Source organism: Mustela erminea, chromosome 6 (genome assembly GCF_009829155.1).
Source record: "Mustela erminea isolate mMusErm1 chromosome 6, mMusErm1.Pri, whole genome shotgun sequence".
NCBI lineage: Eukaryota > Metazoa > Chordata > Mammalia > Carnivora > Mustelidae > Mustela > Mustela erminea.
In genome coordinates, this window is record NC_045619.1 from 60,441,374 (window position 1) to 60,466,429 (window position 25,056).

At 36.6% G+C, this 25,056-nt stretch overlaps 1 pseudogene; it reads left to right on the forward strand.

Annotated features, from left to right (window-relative positions):
* Positions 1–1,750: 1,750 nt before the first annotated feature.
* LOC116593496 overlaps positions 1,751–25,056 on the forward strand; it is a 29,161-nt pseudogene continuing 5,855 nt past the window's right edge.

Here is a 25,056-nt window from a genome sequence, read left to right on the forward strand (position 1 = left end):
AATATGTATGTTTCTATATTTATATCACTTGGAACTTATTAATGTGGCCTTTGGTAATCTATACACCTAATAACCATATCTGGGTAATATGTTTTCTTTGCGATTTGTTTTTAACAATCTATCGTGTCAGATTAAAAGGTTAAATTACTTTTCTAAGTGACCTCTATGTGAAGTAAGAATTGTATTGTGAAAGCAGAACGGAATTTTTTCTTTTGTTCTGGTAAGTCAGGCAAAAGAATTGTCATTGTACAGGTTACTTAAATATTCATAAATCAATACTTGTATTATGTATTTGTTTATCTACTGATTGTTTATAAGAAATAACATTGATCTCAGGTAAACATTACAAAGTTCTAGGCATTCTTTTCGTTGAAACTGTATGTCTGCGCCTCTTGAAGACAATCCAGTTACTTTGGTTTTAATATGCAAGAATCTGAGCGTATATGTGTTTCTCTGTGCACACATGCTTGTGATAGATATTTTTTAAAAGATAGGAAAACATTTGTATCTACTCCTGCAACTCTTCTCTTTGATCTCAAGAGAGGAAATGTAGTATATTTGAAATTCACAATATTTTGTGATTCAATCATTCCTCCTACTGAAATTTTTGACAAATTGTTTTTTGAAATAAATTGCTCTTGGGAGTGGGAGGGGATTATTATTCAATGACCTTCAAAAACTCAACAGAGAGTAATACTTACATAATGTAACCTCACTGCTGATCAGGCTTGAGTCCAATGATTTGATCAAGTAAGTGGAGGTTCTCTTCATCCCTTGACTAGAGGACAGATATACTGATGCCTTCCTCTACTTATTCTACCTATCAAACTCCTGCTCCACCTCAAGATAAAGTAGATTCTACCTATTTTCGTTTTTAAAGATTATTTCTTTGTTTGAGAGAGAGAGAAAGTGAGTGAGAGAGAGCACACAAGCAGGAGCAGGAGAGCACTAGAGGAAGAGGGAGAAGCAGACTCCCCACTGAGTAGGGAGCTAGATGTGGGGCTCAGTCCTAGGACCCTGGGATCAGGACGTGAGCTGAAGGCAGATGTTTAACTGGCAGAGTCACCCAGGCACCCCTGGATTCTGCCTATTTTCTTAAACCTTACTTGATTGCTTTAGAACATGCTCTCCGTTAATACATATTGCATTTTTATCTATCTGTCTCTCCAATAGACTATAAATTTCCTTATTTCAAGTATGGTATCCTTTTCATATCTCTGCAGGCATACCTCGAAGACACCACCTGTTCAGTTCCAGATTACTACAATAAAATGAATATAGTAAATAAGCAAGTCAAATAATTTTCTTCCCCTGTGCAGAGAAGTTATGTTTACACTAAACTATACCATAGTCTAGTAAGAGTTCAGTAGCATTATGTCCAAAAAAATATGTATTATAAGGGAAATACTTTATTACTAAAAATTACTAACCATCGTCTGAACTTGCAGCAAGACATAATCTTGTTGCTGGTGGAGGCTGTTCCTCCGTGTTGATGGCTACTGATCAGGGTGGTGGTTGCTGAAGGCCAGGGTGTCTGTGACAATTTCTTCAAATAAGACAGCAATGAAGTTGACTTTTCCTTTCATGAGTGGATTCTCTGTACAGATGATACTGTACATTTCATGCACAGTAGAACACTCTCGAAATGGGAGACAATTCTCTCAAACTCTGCTGCTGTTTTATCAGCTCAGTTTATGGACTATTCTAAACCCTTTCAAAAATCCTTTCAACAGCCCTTTCAGCCGGAACCGCCACCTTCCAGTAATTTGCCAAAATGACCAACACAAAGGGAAAGAGGAGAGGTACCTGTTACATGTTCTCTAGGCCTTTTAGAAAACATGGAGTTGTTTCTTTGGCCACATACATGCGAATCTATAAGAAAGGTGATATTGTGGACATTAAGGGAATGGGCACTGTTCAAAAGGGATGCCTCACAAATGTTACCATGGCAAAACTAGAAGAGTCTACAGTGTTACTCAGCATGCTTCTGACATTGTTGTAAACAGAAAAGTTAAGGGCAAGATTCTTGCCAAGAGAATTAATGTACGCATTGAGCTTATTAAACATTCAAAGAGCCGAGATAGTTTCCTGAAGCGTGTAAAGGAAGATGATCAGAAAAAGAAGGAAGCCAAAGAGAAAGGTACTTGGGTTCAACTGAAGCATCACCCTGCTCCGCCCAGAGAAGCACATTTCATGAGAACCAATGAAAAGGAGTCCAAACTGCTGGAACCCATTCCCTGTGAATTTATAGCATATACATACAAAGAAAATAAAAGACCTCAAGACTGTAAAAAAAAAAAAAAAATCCTTTCAACAATCTTCACAGCAGCTTCACCAGGAGTAGATTTCAACTCAACAAGCCACCACTTTCTTTCCTTGTCCATAAGAAGCAACTCCTCATTGTTTAAGCTTTATCATGAGATTGCAACTAATCAAATATAATAATGAAAATTTTGAAAAATGTAACACAGAGACTCAAAGTGAGCCAAGGCTGTTGGAAAAATGGTGTCAGTTGATTTACTTCACACAGGGTTGTTACAAACCTTCAATATGCAAAAAATGCAATATCTGAGATGCACAATAGAGCAAAGTACAATAAAACAAAATATGCCTGTATAATTATTACATACAAATCCATAAGTGCTACAACTACTAAGTGTTATTCTAAGTTTGCAGAAATGACAAACATTCTCTTCCCTTTGGGAGATAGAGATCTCAAAGTTTAGCAGAGAAGACAGACGAGAAAAATATTTAAACAGCAATATAATAAGCCCAAATAGAAGTTATTATTTGAAGCCATACCCTAAGGGAGTCAAGGAAAGCTTCCTACAGTAGGTGACTCCTAAATTCGGTGTAAGAAGAATCAGGCATGAACCAAGCAGAGAATGAGTGGAGGGGAGCAGTCCAAATAGACAGGACAGCATGAAAGACCACGTTGGTTTATAAACTAGTAAAGGCAGATACAGAACTTAAATTTTGAGATCGGGATCAAAAAAGTTGAGATTGAAACAGAAGTCACAGATACCAGACCATGGAAAGGATCTTAACCTGGACAACCACATAATTCCATCTACCAGGTTTTTGCCAGTTGTGCTGACACAACTAGAAATAGCATTCCCCTTAACTCCTATGTGTCCCACTTTGGACAGTAAATTCTGTGATTCCTTCGATAGCTCAGTTGGTAGAGCGGAGGACTGTGGACAGTAAATTCTAAGGTCACTGTAATTTAAGACTATCTCCTGATTTTTTTTTTTTATTGCAAATAGTAAGGAGCCTTTGAAAGATGTTTATAAATATTGATAAGGTCAATAAACCATTTAGAAAGACTAATCCGGCACCTGGCTGGAAGATGACATCCAAGGAAGTGAGATTAAGGCCAGAAAAACTAGTACAGAGCCCCCAAAACAAGCCAAGTGAGAAATGATACAGACCTGAGTGGTAGTGATGGTAAACAGGGTCGTAGAGAAGAAATCATTTCAAGAAGTGTTTAGGAAGTAAAATAACCATCAAGTTTGAATGATGGAGAAAAACAAGGAGGAAACCATTAGATACTGTGATTCAGAAGAATAAAGGCAACTAAGTGAAGGCATAGAAATGGAGAAAACTCTAGGATGTGTGCTTTGATGATGGAATAGCATAAAATGGATCGTAACGTGTGTGGCAATAATTGTAAGGTAACTGGCAAAGTTTCTTAGACACAAATATCAGGCAACGTTAATATCAGCACTGTGAAGAGTGATCCTAGAAAGAAGCACGGAATAATCAGGAGCCTGTTTGGACAGGACAGATGTGGGCCACTGGGACAAGCTGCCCAGTTCTGCAATAGGGTCCTGGTGTGAGCTGCCCTGTGAGTCAGGGGTCAGAGCCAGCAAATCCGAGCAGGAATCTGGTAAACAATTCATTATGGAGGCTAAAGATTGATAGCAAGATAAATGAGCTGATGATACAATAGGTAATCGACTAAAACACAGGTAGAAACAAAATAACAAAATCGAGGACTCCCTGCTGGGACAGGGAACAATGAAGAGAGCATCTGTGAATAAAACTGACAAATAGATGATTGCAAAGCTGTTCCTGACCACAGAAGCTGGAATAATGACAAGGAAAGAAGCGGGCAGAGGTAAGACAAAATAAATGAGTGCTTGCTCACTGCGGTTCAGTTTCACTCAAATAAATGGGGTGCCTGTGTGGCTCAGTCGATGAAGCCTCCAACTCTTGACTTCAGCTCAGGTCATGACCTCCCTCATGAATCAGGGTCAGGATGTGAGTGTCCTGAGATCCAGCCCCCTGTCAGGCTCTCCACTCAGCAGGGAGTCTGCCGGAGATTCTCTCCCTCTCCCTCTGTTCTTCTGACAGGTTCTGAATAAATGAATAAGTAAATAAATAAGTCTTTAAAAAAAATTTTACCCCAAAAAGTAAACTATCAAGTGCCAGACTTAACAGATGAGCTTGTGAATTCACAGGCAGCGACATCCGCGAGCAGTTGAAGCAAAGGCCGAGGGTTTTGCTAGAGCCGCTGTCATTTCTTTTTTTATTTTTTTTTAGTAATTTTTTTTTAAGATTTTGTTTATTTAACAGACAGAAATCACAAGCAGGCAAAGAGGCAGGCAGAGAGAGAGAGAGAGAGTAGGAAGCAGGCTCCCCACTGGGCAGAGAGCCCGATGTGGGACTCGATCCTGCGACCCCGAGATCATGACCTGAGCCGAAGGCAGAGGCTTTAACCCACTGAGCCACCCAGGCGCCCCCATTTCATTTTTTTTTTTCACACACAATGAGAGCAACAGAAAAGTGAAATTTCAAAATGAGATGACAAAATAAGTGTTGGTTGCTATGTGATCAGGTCTTTATGCTTTATAAGATAGCCAGAATATTCTCTTTTATTTTATGTAGTCATATGTAAGAAGGTAAACAGTTCTACTTATTGTCAAATGTGACTGAATTTTTTCAGTGAAATAAATTATGCCAATAAAAATTCATCTTCTGGAAGAATATTTTATCTTACAGATATCCTTCTGAATTTTTCTTTCAACAACCCTCATATATTTCAGAAACTTGGTATTCTGCTCCTCACCTAAAAATCCTCACTGCAAGGTGATGTGCTCTATTGAATTACAGTCACAGGTAATAGCATGGAGGAAATTAATAGCTAAAAGCTATCATGACAGTAAGTACCAAGTAAGTAAGTAAGGTTCGAAAATTACTGAATAGTAGTTGGAAATTTAAAGTAAGAACAACTTTCAAAGTGATATCTGGACGTTAGATTCAAGCTATTAAGTCTAATCTTAGATATCTGCTTAAAAGTAGGATGTTTTGTCACTTAATTTATTAATTTAAAACATTTATTAATTTATTATTATTAATTAATTAATTTAAAGTTATTGGTTAGACATTTATTAATTTAAAGTTATAATTTGTCTAAAAATGGTATATTTTATGTCATACCCAAATGAATGGTGAAATGAAACCTCTTATTAACCAGCCACTCCATTAACCAGCCACTTATTAACCAGCCTCTACATTAAAACAAACAAAACAAAATGCAAAATGACCCTTTCTGTCATATTTGCAATCAGTCATCTATTTCCAAAATAACTCTATATGGATCTCTAGTCAGGAAAGATTATACACAATGAATTGATAGATTAAGGAACAATAAAGAATAATATCAGCATAATCTATAAACGGTCAACATAATTAGTGTTTGCAAAAGTACTTACTTCAAAATTGGGCTAATAAGATTTAAGCAAATTAAGTTCCTATGTAAGTCTGAGTTTTTATAAGTAACATAACTAATATGCCATTAAGGCCCATTGTTAGTTTCATTGGGAAATTATCTTCTCATTGCATCTGTCCAGGCTGAATACAATTCATTTTATCATCCCTCATAACTCACTTCTTATGGTTTTATGGAAGTGTATGTAGTAGTTTCACCTCTGGCTTTACCCTGTGTTCCACTACATCACAAACTCATTTAATGGTGATATTAATGATTTTAGAAATCACTACAAATGGTTGGCAGCACCGTTGTCGTTAACGTCTCAAGGGAACCATACAAGTGAGTTTTATCAGCTTGAGGCTGAGGTATTTGATGAAGTAATAACAAACTCGCTCCGAATTGTCTTTCATTACCCTTTATCTCTCCTAGAGAGAATATAACTTATTCAAATTATAATGGCCTCTGTTATCAATGAGGTTTACTATTTATTTACCTGCATCCAGACATGCAAATGCACATGCATTCTGGTATTTCAACCTACCTGTAATGAAATTTCTTCACTATCAGAATCATGCACAATCACAAATTACAAACTAGTTTCTAGTATAATTTGCTTAGCATTAAAAAAAAAACCTACTCATTCTTTTAATATACTATCTTGATTAAAGGAGTAAAATCCAATCATTAGGGTTGAAATACAATATATGATAAACAACTTTTAAAATAAGATCACATTTCAATTAGGAAGTAGTTTTGTTTTTCTCTTAAGCAACATATGAAGTGAAATTGTGCTGAGGCTAACTTAGGTTAAGTGGAGAATTACTAAAGACAGGGACTCCCGCTCAGCACAGATATCCAGGCATCTACTTTTTATTTTAGCTTAGTTATCTTTATTTATGGCTGTAGTCCTTATATTTGTATAAGCTGGGGAATTTCAAAGCCTTTTCATACTCCCTATCAGCTGTATCCCCTTAAGGGTTGGTAAAGTAGGGTAAAAAGTTACAATTATGTGTAATTGACAGAGAGAGGAGATCCAGCAAAGTGCTCTGATAGCCTGTAAAGAGAATCAAGGGAAGAGTGTTCCCTGAGCCATTCCTCTTTCCTCTCTGCCTTGTCTGCTTTTGACCTTGAGAATAACTCTGTCTTCCTTGTCTCTTTTAACATACGTTAACAAACGATGCAAAAAAAAAAAAAAAATCTTACAATGAAGTTAATGATGATTCATTCTTACAACGAATATTTATTGACTACTGGCTTCTTGCCACACCTGTTCTAGATATGGAGGGTGATATTCTACCTTCACTGTGTTCTGTTAAAGGTAATGTGTATAAAAGCTATGGAAAAAAATAGAAAAATCATGTAAGGTAGAAGGACACTGCGAGGGATTGCTTTTAATTTTAAAAAGTGTAATGGAATAGGCCTCAATGACATAGTAATAGACTAGAAAGAGATGAGGTAGTAAAACTACCTTATAGAAAAAAATGAAGCATTTGTAACAATAACTTCCAATGGCTTACCGTTTTCTATTTTGTGAAATGTTCTTGATATACCATTAGATTCAATCCTCCCAATAACCCTGAGAGGTAAGCAGGACAATTGTGACTACCCCCATCTTGCAGGTGAGAAAACACATTTGAAGAAATTAAATGTCACAAGCATTCCCTGTATTAATTTTCCCTTTCCAGACCATATTTTAACCCTTTCATTTAACACTCCACAGGCCAATGCATTAGCTTCATTGGAGATTCTTTCAAGCAAATGAAAGTCCCTAAAATTAAAATGCTAATATTACAGCAGTTGATGATATCCACACAGGTAGAATCATGTCTGTTCTATTCACTAATGATGTCATTTCATTAAGCACATTAGTGCCCAGCTCCACTGGACTTCCTGATTCTCAAATACACCCGTTAATTGTTTTCTGCTTTCTCTGACTAGAAGCAGTTAAATACTTGCCCACATAATCTCTTTTTCTATCTTTCCATTATGATATCAGTTATTCTTTAAAGTTGTTTTCTCACATTTTCAGAATAGTGGACACTATTTTGTCATTTGGGTCTTAACTCTGTCATCCCATTCAGATTATTTATTGTCTATCTACTCCCAACTAGTGTGTGAACTGTCTGTGAGCAGAAATGTTGGCACCGTGATCAGAGTGGTTCAAATTCTCACAACTTGGGGTGCCTGGGTGGCTCAGTGGGTTAAAGCCTCTGCCTTTGGCTCAGGTCATGATCCCAGGGTCCTGGGATCAAGCCCTGCATTGGGCTCTCTGCTCAGCAGGGAGTCTGCTTCCCCCTCTCCCTCTGCCTGCCTCTCGGCCTACTTGTGATCTTTCTGTCAAATAAGCTAATAAAATTCTTTAAAAAAATAAATAAATAAATTCTCAGAACTTTACACAACACATTGTAAGCACCTTGTATTTGTTGTTCTAGTAAATAAATATTGGCTTTCAAGTCATCTCACAATTCCAAATATGTACTAAGCATCAGTAACTACAGAAAGTATTTGGAACTAATAAAAGTAATATGCACTATATCAAGTTCTTTTCTTAGCATCAAATTATTTAAATACCCTTACTATTATCATTTTCAGATCAGAAAAGTAAAGCAGAGAGAGCAGGTCTACCAACCAATAACTCTCAGAACCAAGATTTGGGTACATAGTCTTAACCACTCCGCTCTATGAAATTCTTCTTTGACATTATCCCAAAAGATTATGACTATTTCCTGTGAATTATTATGATTATACTTAGTATAATATTATCTTTGAAAGATTATGAATCTTTCCAACACACTGGCAAGTCTAGGCAGTGCCATTTGCATGACTGTTACATGAACTTACAAAATAATGTGAATATTACTCACATTAATTGTGATTAATTAATCACAATTGGGCAGGGAAGGTCATTGTTTTATTTAGAGTACTTTGAATAGCTTATATTTTTCTCCCTAATTCTATTGCCTTCTGCTCTTTCTGACTGGTGAGTAGTTAAATAGTTGCCCACATATTCTATCATTTTTCTATTCACCGCTAGAAGAAATGTAAATAAAAGTGTAAATATTTCAAAAAGAATACCTTAGTTCTATAATGTTCATACATAAATATACATTGGAAAGCTTAGATGTGTACCTGGAGGAAGGAGGAATTCCCATCAAAACACCAACGGAAGAGAAAACTAGAAAACTTCTAGGGTATGTATTTGTCTATGTTGTAAAATTAATAAGAAGGAACTTTTATTTCAACATCATAAATATGAGTTATCAGAGAAATTGGATATTATGGTGCAGGGGGAATATTTATACAAGACTTTCCCACATACTATAAAAGGTGGGACTTTCTTCTTTGCCTTAAAGTGAAAGAAAAAACAGGATCAAGAAAGCCACATGAGGGTATAGACAACGGCGTGAAGTCTGAACCTTGCACCCACAATACAGTGTTGGGGAAATAGCAGAAGTGAGTAGTGATCTTTTAGTGATCTCTATTAGTTATTCCAAGTGTATTCTGCAGAGCCCATAAGTAGGATATTAATGTTACACAAAACAAGATTTCTATGGCAGATCCATTTTTAAGATGCTTGATGAAAGTCAATTAAGTGTTATTTCTGAAAAACTTCTTGGAACTTTTAATGCATCAATGTGACTTCCAAGTATTCAAAAGTCAGTTATGGGTTGCAGGGTTTCCCAAATTAACTTGAATTCGAAATCACATTTTCATAAAAAGGAATGATGTGCCTTAGAGTTTACTTGGGATTGCTAATTATTCTGATTAGTAATGATAGGAAAAGCCAATTAGCTCATGTCATTCACCAGTTGATAATGTAAAAAGAGTAGCTAGTGTGGTTGCAATGGGTAGAAGATAAAGGGAGAGCATTTACTTGACAAGATTTTGGTATAATTATATTGGTAGTTCCTACAGATAAGATTCTCTGTATTCAAATACAGTTTAAATTATATTGCTATCATCTTAGAAAAAAAAAACCCTTATAGTAGGTTAAGCTGTAGTTGAAGATTTTATGATTATTTCTAGGTATGTATTTAAAAGGGGTCTTATAGGCACCTGGGTGGCTAAGTCGGTTAAGTGTCTGTCTTCCGCTCAGGTCCTAATCTCAGGGTCCTGGGATTGAGCCCTGCATGGGGCTCCCTGCTCAGTGGGGAGCCTGCTTCTTCTTCTCCTTTTGCCCCTCCCCACTGCTTGTGCGCTCTCTCGTGCATGCTCTCTCTGTCTCTCTCTGTCTCTCAAATATAGACCATCTATATATATATCTATATATATAGATATATAGATAGATAGATAATCTTAAACTAAACAAACAAAAGAGGTCTTATTGTACCTAGATAGGTGTATTTCTTTCAATCCTGTTTTGAAATAATAGCTGTTTGTATGTAACATTAATTTAAAAGATTTGTAAGAAAGTCATTAATGCCTGCAAAAAGGATGTATAATCTAAGTACTATTTTTCAACATAGGGATTTAGCTTTTTAAACCTGTTATCATTCTAAGAATATATATCATTTTATCATGCAGCAGCTTTTCTCAAATGTAGGTATGGATCTCTAGAAAGAAGAAGCATCTGAAATTCTAATTTTGCATACTCAATCTATAAGGGGGTAGAAGATGTCAGACTAAAATTTCCTAGGTAGGTCTCTTTCTGTCTCTAGGATTTATGACAATAAAATACTAAGGAGAAAAGTATAACATCTACCTCATAGAATTTTTTGGAGTCTTAGAAAGAAAGAGGATGATACTGAATAAATGAAAGATCAAATGACAAATACAGTAAATAAAAGATCAAATAAATGAAAGATCAAATGAGAATATGGTTACCTCTTACTTTCCACATGGTTCACAAGCAAGCCCACAGGCTTCCTTAAGTTAATGTCCAGAGGAACTATATTAAGGGACCTCTTACCTTAGAATACTGGGTGTGACCTCAAAAGTGATTAAAGGTCAAAGACAACGTCTAGCAGAATATTAGAGCAGTTTAAGGCAGAAGGGAAAACACGGTGAAAGTGCAGGGAAGCCATAGAACTTGACCAGGTAGTTAGTACAAACATAGTGTTTGGTGAAATTTGTGGAGCTCTTAAACAGGAAATGAACTTCTTATTTCAGAATTTGCAAACTACTTTGCATTGAAGTAAAACACAAAGAATGTATATATCATTAGTTTGCAGTGAAATTAATCATCATCAAGAGAACACAGCCACATAATCAATAAGTAGGTAAACATATAGAGCATTATTGATGCCAAGGAACACCCACCGCCCCCCTCGAATCCCTTGAACAATTCTCTTCATTCCAAAAGAAACATTATAGTTTAGTTTGTTTTTTTTTCCCCCTCCTTTTGGGCCTTACCTAAATGGAATCCCATAATATGTACTCAATATAAAGAGATTCACCCATGTTATGCAATCATATAGTGACTGTTTTATTTGGACAATTAATAAAAATGATTACAATTTGTTATTGTAGATCATAGAAAATAATTCTATAAGTTACCCTAATATTAAGACAAACTTTCATTTGAATAAACCAATGACATTTTTTTCTTTATTTCAAATATGGTACTGATAAACAAAGAACTATCCTGAACTCTTTATGCAAAGTTATAAAAATTGAAATCAGTATCACATGAACATAGGAATTTTTTCATGTATATAGGAGTGTAACTATAATGTAAAAGGAATGATTTTCATGTATGGTCCATAGGATTCCTTTTGTTTCTTGGCTGTTGGATGATGGAACCTTTTGAAAATCTGGAGATCACCTACATAGATCACTCACTTGAAATCTTTCCATATTTACATACACAACTTTTTGCATTTAATTTCAGAGCATCAGACCACCTGAGAGGATTTGCAAATCTACAGTGTTCAGATGAAGAATATTAACTTTAAAGTCATATTTTAGCAAACATTTGTTTTTGTTTTTCAGAGAGGGAGGGAGGGAGAGAGGGGTGGGGGGAGGAGGCAGAGGGAAAGAGACAACCCCAAGTAGGTTCCATGCCCAGGGCACGACCCCATGTGAGGCTTGATCCTACAACCCTGAGATCATGACCAGAACCAAAATCAAGAGTCAGAGCTTAACCATCTGAGCCACCCAGGCACTCCTACAAACATTAAAAACAAACAAACCAATATACAACAACCAAAATACCCCCACAGAGAACTATTGTTTGGAACAATAGTCTCCTTCTTTTGTAGAGAAGAAAATCATGGAGGTTTTTTTCATAACATGCTTTAAAACATAGGAAGTGGGCAGAACATTTGCCTTTCTGGAGTGATTGAAAATAGGCCACCAAAGCTTAATTAGCCTTGCCTTTGAGTAGTCTCAGATCTATTCTTTTGTTCTACTCTAGTCCAGATACAGTATATTGGGAATCTCTCTCTCTCTCTCTCTCTCTCATACTCTTCTAATATGTAATTTTTGAAAAGTCTTCAGAAGTTCTTAGGTTTTTCTCATTTTATCACTGGGTCATTTTTGTGAAAACAGTGTCATTCGGGGTCCAGTTATAGCTAACAGAGAGTGCTGTAGCTATTTCATGCAAAAAGTTACTTAAAAGAAATACAGTGCTACCAGATCAGTGTTTGGACACGCTTGAATAATTCAAGAATCACACCACAGAAATGACCACTAAACGGCCCATGACAAAAATCAGGAAATGAAAGACGGACACTGCTTCCCTCAGTTATGACTTCGTGATCACAAAATGTGAGCTGGAATCTGGAGATCCCAGAATGACCACTTCATCTCTTGGTTTGGGGAACGTAGCGCCTGCTGTGATGCAAGCATGAAGAGGTTCCAGGCTCTGCTGCACCAGCCCTATTCATGGTGGGGCCCTTCTCTCCACTTAGATTAGCTCCGAATTCAAGACTTACCTGATCACACGTGATCAGGACAACCTAAACTACACCCAGAACGCCTGCTACAAGGTAGTACATAAGGAAGACCACAAGAGAGTAGAACCCATGCTGAGCAAGCTTATTTACCTTTCATGCTGCAGATATCTCGCTGCATTCAAACGGGGCTTCGACTATGAGGATGTGATTATCACAACAGCAATAATTCTCCAAAATGAAGTTGCTTTAAAACCTTTTTTATTTTTTAAGATTACACTGTTTTTAAGTGTTGGGGCTATTATATAACAGCAAATAAAGGATATAGAACTGACACTATGGGGGTGCCTGGTTGGCTCAGTGAGTTAAAGCCTCTGCCTTCTGCTCAGGTCATGATCCCAGGGTCCTGGGATCGAGCCCCGCATCGGGCTCCCTGCTCAGTGGGAAGCCTGCTTTTCCCTCTCTCTTTTTGCCTGCCTCTCTGCCTGCTTGTGATCTCTGTCTGTTAAATACATAAATGAAATCTTAAAAAAAAAAAAAAAGAGAACTGACACTATGTGACTGAATCCTATACAGTGAATAACAGACATTGCTCACAATATCTTACTATACTGAAATTATTTTTGCATTAAATATTGCTTGAAATAAGAGAGACTGAAATTGGCTCAGGCTTACTTTTTTTTTGTTTGTTTTATGCTCTTTAAAATGTGTGTGTGTGTGTGTGTGTGTGTGTGTGTGTGTCCTTCTTGTGGAGGAATTTTTCACTAAAGTAACATTTTTGTAACAAAATTTGATATGCACATTCCGGGTATCTAGAGAGACAAGAAAATAGCAAAATATTCTTTACTTTTTCTGTATTTAGTTAAACTTTTTTCTTACACAAGTTAGGAGTATTGTATTGTAAATGCTATATACATTTTTTAAAACTTTGTCTCTATAATGCTCTATAATCGTGATGTCACATATGTATTCCCTGAAAGCAGGTCCTATTTTTAATATATAAAAACAAGAGATCAGAATTAAATGTATGTATATATGTTTCTCTGAACTTCTGGGTAGCTGAGCTAAGTATCGAGCTGCTTTTTGAACTCCAAAGAAGGACACTCATATTAGGGTTTTCTGTAATTTATGCATAATAAAAGTAATTTTGGTTAAAATCAATAGTTTGAAAAGTCTTTGTAGCCCAACATGATACAATACGGGAAAAGTAAGTTAGCTATTCAGGCAGACATCATAACTCAATTGTAAGGTGTCAGATACATCCTTATATTCTCCATTCATTAAAACGAAGATGCTTCTCTCTCTGCCTCTGCCGCGCTCACTCTCTTTCTCTCTCTCTGACTCTCATGAATAAATAAATAAAATCTTAAAAAGACTAACTAAAAGAAAAACTCTTTGGTATGTTAATACAAAATGTTTTAGGACATTTCCTTATCAAAGTGACCTCTATCCATTTAAGCCTTGTTAGTAAGTGATAATACTATTTGGTGGATGACCTCACTTAAAATTGAATCCCACCCAAAAATCTAGGAAAAGATTCCATCTCATACAGCCCGAAACTACACGTGGAAAACTTTTATTAAAGAAAATTACAGACAATAATATAACAAACACAGAAAAAAAAAATGTGGAGGTGTAATAGAAGTTACATGCGTCTAGATTCTCAATTAGAAAAAAAATATGCTCTACATTTGTCACGATTGTGTCTTCGTCTGCACTCCTGCTCCTCTCTACCTCTGACTTCTAGGGATCCCAGGGCCTTGAGCAGGAGGTACCACAGGAGAAGGGCTCTGGCCAGCCAGGCTTGCAGCTGTTGCCCTTGCTCCCACCCCTGCCCATTTCTGGCGGGTCTCACCTTGAGAATCTTTGGTGTGTGTGGGTGTGTGTGTGTGTGTGTGTGTTGTGGGAGAGTCAGAAAGCAGCCGACACTCTTTCTTCCCAGTGTCATTGCAATTTTTCTCAATTGCTCCCTATGGCTCTCAAGCAATAGCAGGAACCCCTTAGGGGAAGAACTGACAGAAGCCAGGTTGAAATGCAGCCTTTCTAGCGCTGTTGTCCCCAGGGCCAATCACAGCATTTGGAAGCATCAGAACGGCTATTTATCCTTAAATAAGGAAATTCTACCTTCAAAGCTTTTGTAAGAATTACATAACTGCATATAACATATGTAGAAATGGCAAGCCCCAAGGTCCTCAGAAAGTGGATTCTCCAACCACCTCAGTTCCTTCCTGTCAGGGCCAGCTGTCACAGGACTGTGTTTGCTCGCCCCCTAGTGGCAGACACCCGCACTCACATTTGCCTGAATTGCTCCTACTGCTCTTGTTTCTTGAGACAGTGTGCCCAGAAGGTCAAAAGGTAAGATAATATTATGTCCAAATCGGATACTTTGGAAAACCTAATGCAGACCTTATTGAAACAAAAAGGATACAAATACTAGATGGAATACTCCCCCTAAAAAAGACTATTAAAGTGAGAAAATAAACAGCCTAATTACAGAGAAGGAAGAACACGTGCTGCTTGCCCATCCTGAATATAATTTTTGGTTCTGCTTGTCACAATTACAAGTTAAGTAGCATTATGTTGTTCATGCTTAATTTACTTTGGAGCTGCTTAAAAGGACCAACTCTTGGTGTGTTTGTGTTTTCTGGAGACGCATCTGTTGACATTGCCTCCATCTTATAGCCAAACTACAGAAGTTGATGATTACAGCATCAACCCTCTAGTTAGAAATAAGACTGCCAAAAAAAGGAAAAAAAAAAGAGAGAGAAAAGAAAAAAAAAAGAAAGAAAGAAAAGAAATAAGACTGCCTTTAAAGAAACATTTTTTTCTATATTGCAAAAATCTCCTGTAATTTCAAATATTGCAAACCAGGTTGGAGATATATAGATAGATATAGATATAGATATAGATATAGATATAGATATAGATATAGATATAGATATATGGTCAGATTTACTTCTTAGTGTGTGGTTTTTGTTTTGTTTTGCTTTGTTGGTCAAATGTTAAGGGATAGCCACAAGGGGACTTCTTAGTTCTTAGTGCATATTAAGTTAACAGTGTACTTCCTAGATATCCATTCCAGTATGCTCTTATTTTTATTTTTACAAACACTATAAAAACAAAATTTAAAATTGTTCTAGTGGATGCAAGTGGACTTGTGATTTCAAAGTTGGATTCTACTAGGAAGAGTACATTTTAACCTGATATATTTTTGAGAGATGAAGAGATTTTTCTAACAGCTTTCATATCTATATTCAAATCTCTCTCTCTCTCTCTATTTTTTAAGACATTTTATTTATTTGTCAGAGAGAGAGAGAGCAAGAGCACACAAGCAGAGGGAGCAGCAGGCAGAGGGAGAAGCAGCTTCCCCATGGAGTAAGGAGCCCGGTGTGGGACTTGATCCCAGGACTCTGGGATCATGACCTGAGCCAAAGGCAGATGCTCAACCAACTGAGCCACCCAGGTGTCTTTATATTCAAGTATCTCTTAAATGCTGTGAAAAACCTATATAGACTAATTAATCTAATGTTTATTAAATAAAGTTTTCCTAAGAAGCATTTTCTAGGAGAGACTTCATGTTGAAATTAAAGAATTAGTTATTTAGTGGTGACTTTATTCCCATTTTCCACTTTTTAAACTCGGCTTATCTTCAGACAAGAAACATTCAGGTCAACAACATCAATAGGTTTTAGTACCAAAAGAAACCCCAGATGTTATCATCATCTATTTCATCAGTTTAATTAGAAATATTAAAATGTGCTCTATCCCTGTTGAGCTTCAGACTCTAGAAAAACCTCGTTTTCCAAGTTCTTCAAATTCTTATGCAGCTACTACTTTGGGAAATGAATCACTTTTCACATTTTAATGGGACCAAAGAAGAAGCAATATTTGGGCATTTTTGTTTTCAGACAAATAATCCAGGATGTTTTAGAAAGCAGTGATCACATTTAACATGGATTTTAATCCCATGATCATGGTATTGTAACAGAGGCACAAGCCCCATTTTTTGCCAGCAAAATAAGACAATAAGCTTTCAGTATGTTACAAAATTAAATGGACTGAAAAATTACAGGTGGTTTATTTAAAGAAAATTTTTTTTTATTTCAAGACCAAATGATTTGTTTTATTTCATAAGTAATGCTTCAGGGCAGTGACTCTACATAGTTCTTTAGGAACCCAAGCCAATGCCCTCTTTTCCTCTTGAGTGAGGGACTTCCAAGAATCCCTGGGCTTCACCATTTCAGTCAACTAGAAAAGGGAGCACACATCAGATCTGGGAGTAGTCCAGCATTTCCACTAGAAATGAGCCAGAGCTCAGTCCCATAACCACAACTACCTGTGGAGGAGAAACTGGGAAGTACAGACTAGTTATGTGCTTGTGAAGAAATATATCTATATTGTGGATAGCTACTAGCATTCCCTGCAAAGACTGTCAATAATCAAGTATCCATCCATATGTGCCTTCCTACGCATGGAACAAGCTGAGACTCCTTTCTCAGGGGAAGACCTGAAGTCCTATGTAGCTCAAAGTCTAAAATCCCTTGACGATGTATGGATTCTCCATCACATTCAGAAGCAGATCCTACGGCCAATATCCTGAAAAGACCAGTTGTCTTCTATTCCAGCATGGAGTAATTGGGCCTCTGATCACTGGGATCACTGAGGAAAGTTGCTTAATTACACCTGAGTACACCCTTTGGTAGAAATTCGCAGAGACCCCAGCTCTTGTGGCTCATGAGCTCTTTGTCGTCTTTTCTCTTCTTAGCCATACCGGGACAAGGTATTGCTCAGATTTTGCAGCCTCATTCTGATTTATAGAAATTGGGAAGCCTGAATAGGTTTTAAGACTTGAACAAACTAAAAGTGTTTTAGAACACAGTGGTGGTTTCCTTGGTACAACTAGTGGGTTTCTTTCTAAAATTAATTATATTTTCATTCTATTTGTGTCAGTAACACAGAAAAAAAGTCTTCCCAGATAGTTTCCAACTCTTACTGTTTGGGTTTCTCTTCAGTGTATCTGTTCAAATTAATGACAGCTACCCAGCAACATTGAGTTCATCTAAAGAATAGGTGTAAATGGTAGGGCACACTTTTTATTAATGAATTGTTGAGATACACACACACACATACATATATGATTTCTTCATTGTATTTCTAATTCTGAGCTATATTTTGAATTAGTAAAGTTGAAAAATAGAAAAATTTTGAATGATCTAAGTGTTATAGAAAAAGGTCAGTTCAACGGTGCCTGGGTGGCTCAGTCGGTTAAGTGTCTGCCTTCTGCTCAGATCATGATCTCCGGATCCTGGGATCGAGCCCTGTGTTGGTCTTGCTGCTCAGCAGGAGTCTGCTGCTCTTGCTCTCTCTCCCTCTGCCCCTCCCCGCCGCTCATTCTCTCTCAAATAAATAAATAAAATCTTTTTTAAAAATGTTCAGTTCTTAGGGCACCTGGGTGGCTCATTGGGTTAAAGCCTCTACCTTCGGCTCAGGTCATGATCTCAGGGTCCTGGGATCAAGCCCCGCATCGGGCTCCCTGCTCAACCAGGAGCCTGCTTCCCCCTCTCTCTTTGCCTGCCTCTCTGCCTACTTGTGATCTGTTGCTCAAGTAAATAAATAAAATATTTAAAAAAAAAATGTTCAGTTTAAATAAAGAAACATGCATACACATGCATATGCAGAATAACTGTTTTATAGGTATTTAATAATGTGCATTTACCCAAGATTGTAGAACATCTGATTAATATTCTCTCTAATTACAGTTATATCTTGCTTAATGGCCATATGTATTTCACTCTCTGTACCAGTGTGCACGTGTGTAAATCCAGATCGAGCTGGAGAAGACCAGCACATTTCATTTCAAATATTCTCTAGTTTTCTGTTGCTGTCTTAAACTGGAAAACAAGTAATTTAATGGAATGAAGTCACCGAAGCTATAAGAGTGAAAAATAACCCATTAGTAAATAAGGAAAAGACTATCAAATAAGGGAAGAATAAGTTGGAAAGCTTTGATAGGCTTGGATCCTAGATACAATAAGTGGTAAGTTAAAAAATAATCAGCAATATGATATTTATGATACAATAAAATCCTGGCATGGGCACAAAAATAGAGGGTCATAGACAGAGGCTTTGAACTGCATTTTTCAAAACCTTGCTACTGAAACTATTGTAACTGTTATACAAGGGTAATAAATCTGCCACAAAAATCTGATACTTCATAATATCACCTAATGAAATCAGACTGATACTGATTAATTTAAATGTTCATCATTATTATAAGCAAAATCTATGAGGTAGAGAAAGATACTAAGAATCAGGAAAAACAGTATGCAGGTGTGTCTTAGGAGGAGAATAATAAACCACTGCAGATAAAATTAAAAGTCAAAAGTGGTTCTAAGTGCACCCATGTTCATATTATCATTAATCAGTCACAAGAGCGAAGAGCTGGTGGCAATTTGGATGTCCACTGGCAGATGAATGGATAAAGAAAATATGGTAAATATGTGCAATAGAATATTATTCAGATTTTTAAAAAAGAAGAAAATCCTACCAGATGCTTCAACATGGATGCACCTGAAGGATATTATGCGAAGTGTAATAAGCTAGTCCCCCCAATATAGATACTGTATTATTTCACTTACACGAGGTATCAAAACTAGTCAGACTTCTAGAAACAGAAAGTAGAATGGTGATTGCCAAGAGTTGGCGAAGGGGGAGATTATGAGTTGTTGTTCAATGGGTACTGAGTTTTAGGTTTACAAGATGAAAAATTTCTAAAGCTGTGTTGAACAATGTGAACACAGTTAACACTACTGAACAGTACCCTTAAAATAGTTAAGATGTAAATTTTATGTTAATTGTATGTAGTATTTTTTACCACAATTTTCTAAAAAAATGGGTGGAGGGGGATATGGAGATAGATTATGTAATGGGGATGGGGTTTTCTTTTGGGGAGATAAAAACATTTTGGAACTAGATAGAGGTGATGGTTGCACAACATGGAGAATGTACATTTTTAATGGTTAAATTTATATTCTGTGACTATCACCTCCACAAAATTTTTTTTTAAGTGACTATGAAGTTTATGCAAAGTAGTAGCGAAGTTCACACATACTTAAGGCAGATTGCCGGCCAGGCAAAATATAATAGCTTCACACATGGTATAACCATTTAATCATCACACACTTAAGGTGTAGGTGCTATTATGATCTATATTTTACAGAAGAGGAAAACGAAATTGTTTTCCAAGAGCTTGTAGCTCATAGGTCATTCCACTGAGGACTGAAGTGAAGCCTTCTTCACTAATAGCCTGTCCTCTCTCTTCCTGAGAAAGAGACAGAGTGTAGATGGTCTCCAGAGATGCTTCATTTGCTGAAGGAATACTTGTTCCCAATTCAGCCCACGTGACTTCTAATTATAAATCACACGTTTATTTAAACAGTTTGAATGAGTCTCTGTTCTTTGCAACCAAATGACTCCTACCGAGATCTCAAATGACTGATATAGATAGGGGGCCCTTGTGATCAGAACAGGAGTCCAGCGTCAGGGTCAGACTGTCAGCAAAGTAAAGTTGATACTGAGTAAAAACATGAGGAAAATGGGACCGGGGAAGAACCGGCTGGTCAGAATCAGTTTGTTGGAGCTTGATGAGGAGAAAGTTGTAGTAGATTGAAATTAAGGTTAGCCTGATAGTCAAATTTAAATCTCAGAAATTCTAAATGGAACTCTCAGTACCTATATATAGTCCCCAGAAACTAGATTAGAAGAATTTTGCTTTCAGCTGCACGTGCAAAAGTGATCATACTGTTCATATGGGAAACTATTGTTTTGGCAATACTATTTTCTTTCTGTTTTATTAGTTACAGGCTCATGATCTGTCATCCTGTTGAAAAGGTGAGGTCTTGGAGTTAGATTGGTTGGAGTCTAATTTGCCACATTCTAGTTAAACCATTTAGATATGTCACTGAGTAACAGTCACTTCATATGTGGAATGGAGATAAAAATACTTCCCTTGACACATGTGGAGAAGAATAAAATGGAAAACATGTAAATTAACTACCCCCATGCCTCATTGGAGATTCCAAGTGTTCACTAATATGTTACTATAATAACTATGATTACTACTGTGTATGTAAAATACCTCACCACATGGAAAACTTCCTAAAATAACACTCCCTCGGTGAAAGCAAGTGCCATTTTTTCCCCTACATATACTTATTTAAAATAAGATTCCTGATGGAAAAGGTTCACAGTGATTGATTTTTCAGGAACTCTGAATTTTAGCCTTAAAGTGCTTCTGGACCACTGTAAACTTAATTTAAATATTTTGGGTTTACTGAGACTTAGAGTCATTAATGCTCCTCATTAATATCCCAAACATAATCCTACTGATTATACTTTTACTTCAGACCGAGTTTCCTTTTAAGCACTTGCTGTTTCTTTTGTCACTTTAAACTGTTAGTTGTAACACTCAGGGGGGCATTCTGTGTTCTTACAACTTTGCAATTAGCTCTTAGCTCTCCCCTAATTGCTGCGCCAGCACACCTCTCTCTCCTCCAAAGACACCCTCTTTCCCCTATGATGTGTTTCTTCGCCACAGGCTAAAAGTACCAGTATCTCCTTTTCTAGTGGTAGGAAAACTGCTCTGACCTCACGTTCTTACTCTTTTCTCTCCCTAGTGGCTAATGTTATAAATATTGGGCTTTTGGTTCTCCAAATCTTGGTCCTTCATAACCAAAGCCACATTTTGTAATCCTGAAAGAACTTTCCTGGCTCAAAAAAAGCAGAAGCATATGAAACATTGCTTTAAAAACTCTTGCCTCTGTTATAAAGGGATAAAATCTGTGCATATGTGAGTGGAGTATCTATGTATTATTCATGCATGAATGTGTTCTAAATGGTGTTTGTCGGGGGGCACCTGGGTGGATCAGTCATTAAGTGTCTGCCTTCGGCTCAGGTCATGATCCCAGGGTTGAGGGATCGATCCCTGCATCAAGTCCCACACTGGGCTCTCCCCTTGGTGGGGAGCCTGCTTCTCCCTCTCCCTCTGCCTGCTGCTCCCCCTACTTGTGCTCGCTTTCTGAATAAAATCTTGAAAAATAAATAAATAAATGCTTTATGTCTGCCGTTAATATAATATCCTAAGTGTTCTTTAATTACTGCAAGTATCCTATTCCTTTTTCCACCCTTTTAACTCATAGCCTATGTCTTTTTTTTCTTTTCCTTTTTTTTTTTTTTTTTTTTTTAATGTGGAGATATTTTGTTTTGTTTTATTTTGTTTTCCCCAAGATACAGCTGGGTCTTACTTTTTTTTTTTTTTTTAAGATTTTATTTATTTATTTGACAGAGATCACAAGCAGGCAGAGAGGCAGGCAGAGAGAGAGAGGAGGAAGCAGGCTCCCTGCCGAGCAGAGAGCCCGATGCAGGGCTCGGTCCCAGGACTCTGGGATCATGACCTGAGCTGAAGGCAGAGGCTTTAACCCACTGAGCCATCCAGACACCCCTGGGTCTTACTTTTTCTGCAATCGGACAATCTTTGCCTTTAACTAAAATATTTAGATAATTAAAATTTAGTGTAATTATATGTGTAAATTTATACTACCTGGCTATTTATTTTCTATTTGCTTCATCCATTCTTTTTCTTTTCCTCTTTTCCTGTCTGTGGAAGAACTAGTATTTTTTATGACTCCATTTTGTCTGTTTCTTTTGTTATTATCTTGATTGGTCTAGGGTTTATAGTGTATACCTCTAACTGAATATATCTACCTTCCTACGCTTTTATATCAAAAATGTAACATAAGGATTTCACATCAGTATAGCTCCATTCTCTTCTCCTGGCTTTTGTGATACTGTTGTTATATGTTTTAATGTTACATATATTATAAATCCAAGAACCCATTGCTATTATTTCCATTTTATGAATTAGCTTTTAAAGAAATTTAAATAATAAAAAACTCTTTAGCCATATAGTTCTTTCCAATGTTTTTTACTTCTTGTGCAGATCCACATTTCCACCTGGTATTATTTTCCTTTCGATTGACAGGAGTGTTTTATGTCTGACAGACTTTATTTATCTTCCTTTGTAAAATTTATTTTTGCTGGATATAGAATTCTATGTTGGCAATAATTTTTTTATATTTTTTTCTTTCAATATTTTAAAGATGTTGCTTTAATTTCTTCTTATTTATGCTATTTCCAGTGAGAAATCTGTCATCTTTATCTGATTTCTGTAAGTAATATGTTTTGCTTTGTTTTTTCTTCTGGCTGCTTTTTAATATTCTCCACCGAGGGGGGAGCCCGGTGTAGGACTTGATGCAAGGATCAATCCCATCACCCTAGGATCATGACCTAACCCTCAGGGCACCTGGGTGGCACCATCAGTTGAACTTCCAGTTCTTGGTTTCGGCTCAGGTCATGATCTTAGGGTCATGGGATCAAGCCCCGTGAAGGCCTCTGTCTGCACTGAGCACCAAGTCTGCTTGAGATTCTCTCTCCCTCTCCCTTTTCAAAAGACTCAAAAATCTTTTGAAAAAAGACTATCATTCACTTGGAGCAATTTGATTATGTACTTTGGTATAATTTTCTTTAGGTTTCTGTGCTTAAGATTTATTGATCTTCTTGGAAAACATGATTTTATATATTTTATCAAATTTAGAAAATTTGCAGTCATTATTTCTCAAGTGTTTTTTCTGCCTTCCTGTTCTTTATTTTCTTCTGGGGATCACCATGATGCATATATTAGGCTTCTTGAAGTTGTCCAAAATTCACTTTTACACTTTAACCTCTTAATTGTTTTCTCCTGAGTGTTTCATTTTTGAGTGTTTTTATAGTTATGTCTTCAAGTTCTCTAATTCTTTTCTCCTTCAATGTCATCTGTCATCAATTACACTCAGTGTATTTGTCATATCAGAAGTTGTACTTGGGTCTTTTTATTATTTCCTCTATGTCTCTAGTTAACTATTTTAACATAACTGCTTTTATATCCTTTTTCACCAAATGTAACATATATGTCAGTTCTCAGTTAGTTTTGATTGTTTATTTTCCTTTTTACAAGTTATATTTTCCTGAATCTTTGCATGCTTCATCATCTTTAATTGGATGCCAGACATTTTGGATTTCACCTTCCTGGGTGCTGGATGGTTTTTTTATTCTTACAAATATCTTCACATTCCATGCTCGTATGCAGTGTTACTCAGAAATAGTTTGATCTTTTTATGTCTTATCTTTTATGTTTGTTTGGCAAAACTAGAGCATTATTTAGTTTAAGATGAATTACTCACCACTCCTAAGGCAAGACCCATCTCCAAACTTTATCAAAGTCCTCAGAGTTATGAGATTTTTCTAGCCTGGTTGGTGGAAATAAGCACAATTCCTGGCCCTATGTGATCACCATGTACTCTTTAAGACTTTCATATGTTTCTGTCCTCTCTATGAACAGCTTCCCCAATCAGCGCTCTGTTGATTACCTCCAGAGACCTTTAAAGAGTTCTCTTGTGCAGCTCTTTCTCTCCTATTCTCTGTCTTGTGAATGCTAAATGATTTTCCCTTTTTGTAATGGCCAATGATGAACATATTTTCAAATGTTTATTTTCTCTTGGTATATCCTCTCTGTGAAATGTCGGTCTACACCTTTTGCCCATATTCTAATTAGGTATTTGGTTTCTTAATGTTGACATTTAAGAATTCTTCATATAGCATAGTTAAAAGGATTTTTTTGTCAGATATGTGACTTGCAATTATATTATTTTGTCCTTTCATTCTTCTAACAGGATTTTTACGGAGCAAAGCTTTTTACTTTTACTGAGATCCAGTTTATTGGAGTTCTCTTTTATGGATTGTTTGTTTGATAACAAGTCTAAAACTCTTTACCTAGTCATAGGTCCCAAAGATTTTCTCCTAATTTTTTTTTTTTTTTAGAAAATTTGCTGTTTTTTATTGTATATTTAAGTTCATGGTTTGTTGTTGTCTTTTTTGTTTTGTTTTGTTTTTGTTTTTGTTTTCTGGTAGGCTCCATGCCTAGCATGGAGCCCAATATGGGGCTTAAACTCAGGACCCTGATAGCAAGACCTGAGCTAAGATCAAGAGTCAGACCCTCAGTTGACTGAGCCACGCAGGCACCCCCATGATTCATTGTGAGTTAATTTTTATAAGGTGTGAGGCTTATGCTCTATTCTTTTTTTCTTATGGATGCCCACTTCCTCCAGCATAGTTTGTTGAAAAGGCTCTTTCCTCCATTGAATTGCTTTTGCATCTTTGTCAAAAACCAATTGGACATATTATATGGGCCTCTTCTGAGCTCTCTGTTGGAATGCATTGACCTCTATGTCTTTCTCTGCCAATAGCACATTGTCTTCATCACTCTAGCTATCTAGGGAGCCTCAACTCCAGGGAGAGTCACTCTTCCCACTTTATTCCTCTTTCTCAAAATTGTTTTGGCTATTATAGAGCCTCTCTTTCAATATAAATTTACAAAAAAACCTTCCTGTGACTACAAAAAAAAAAAAAAAAAAA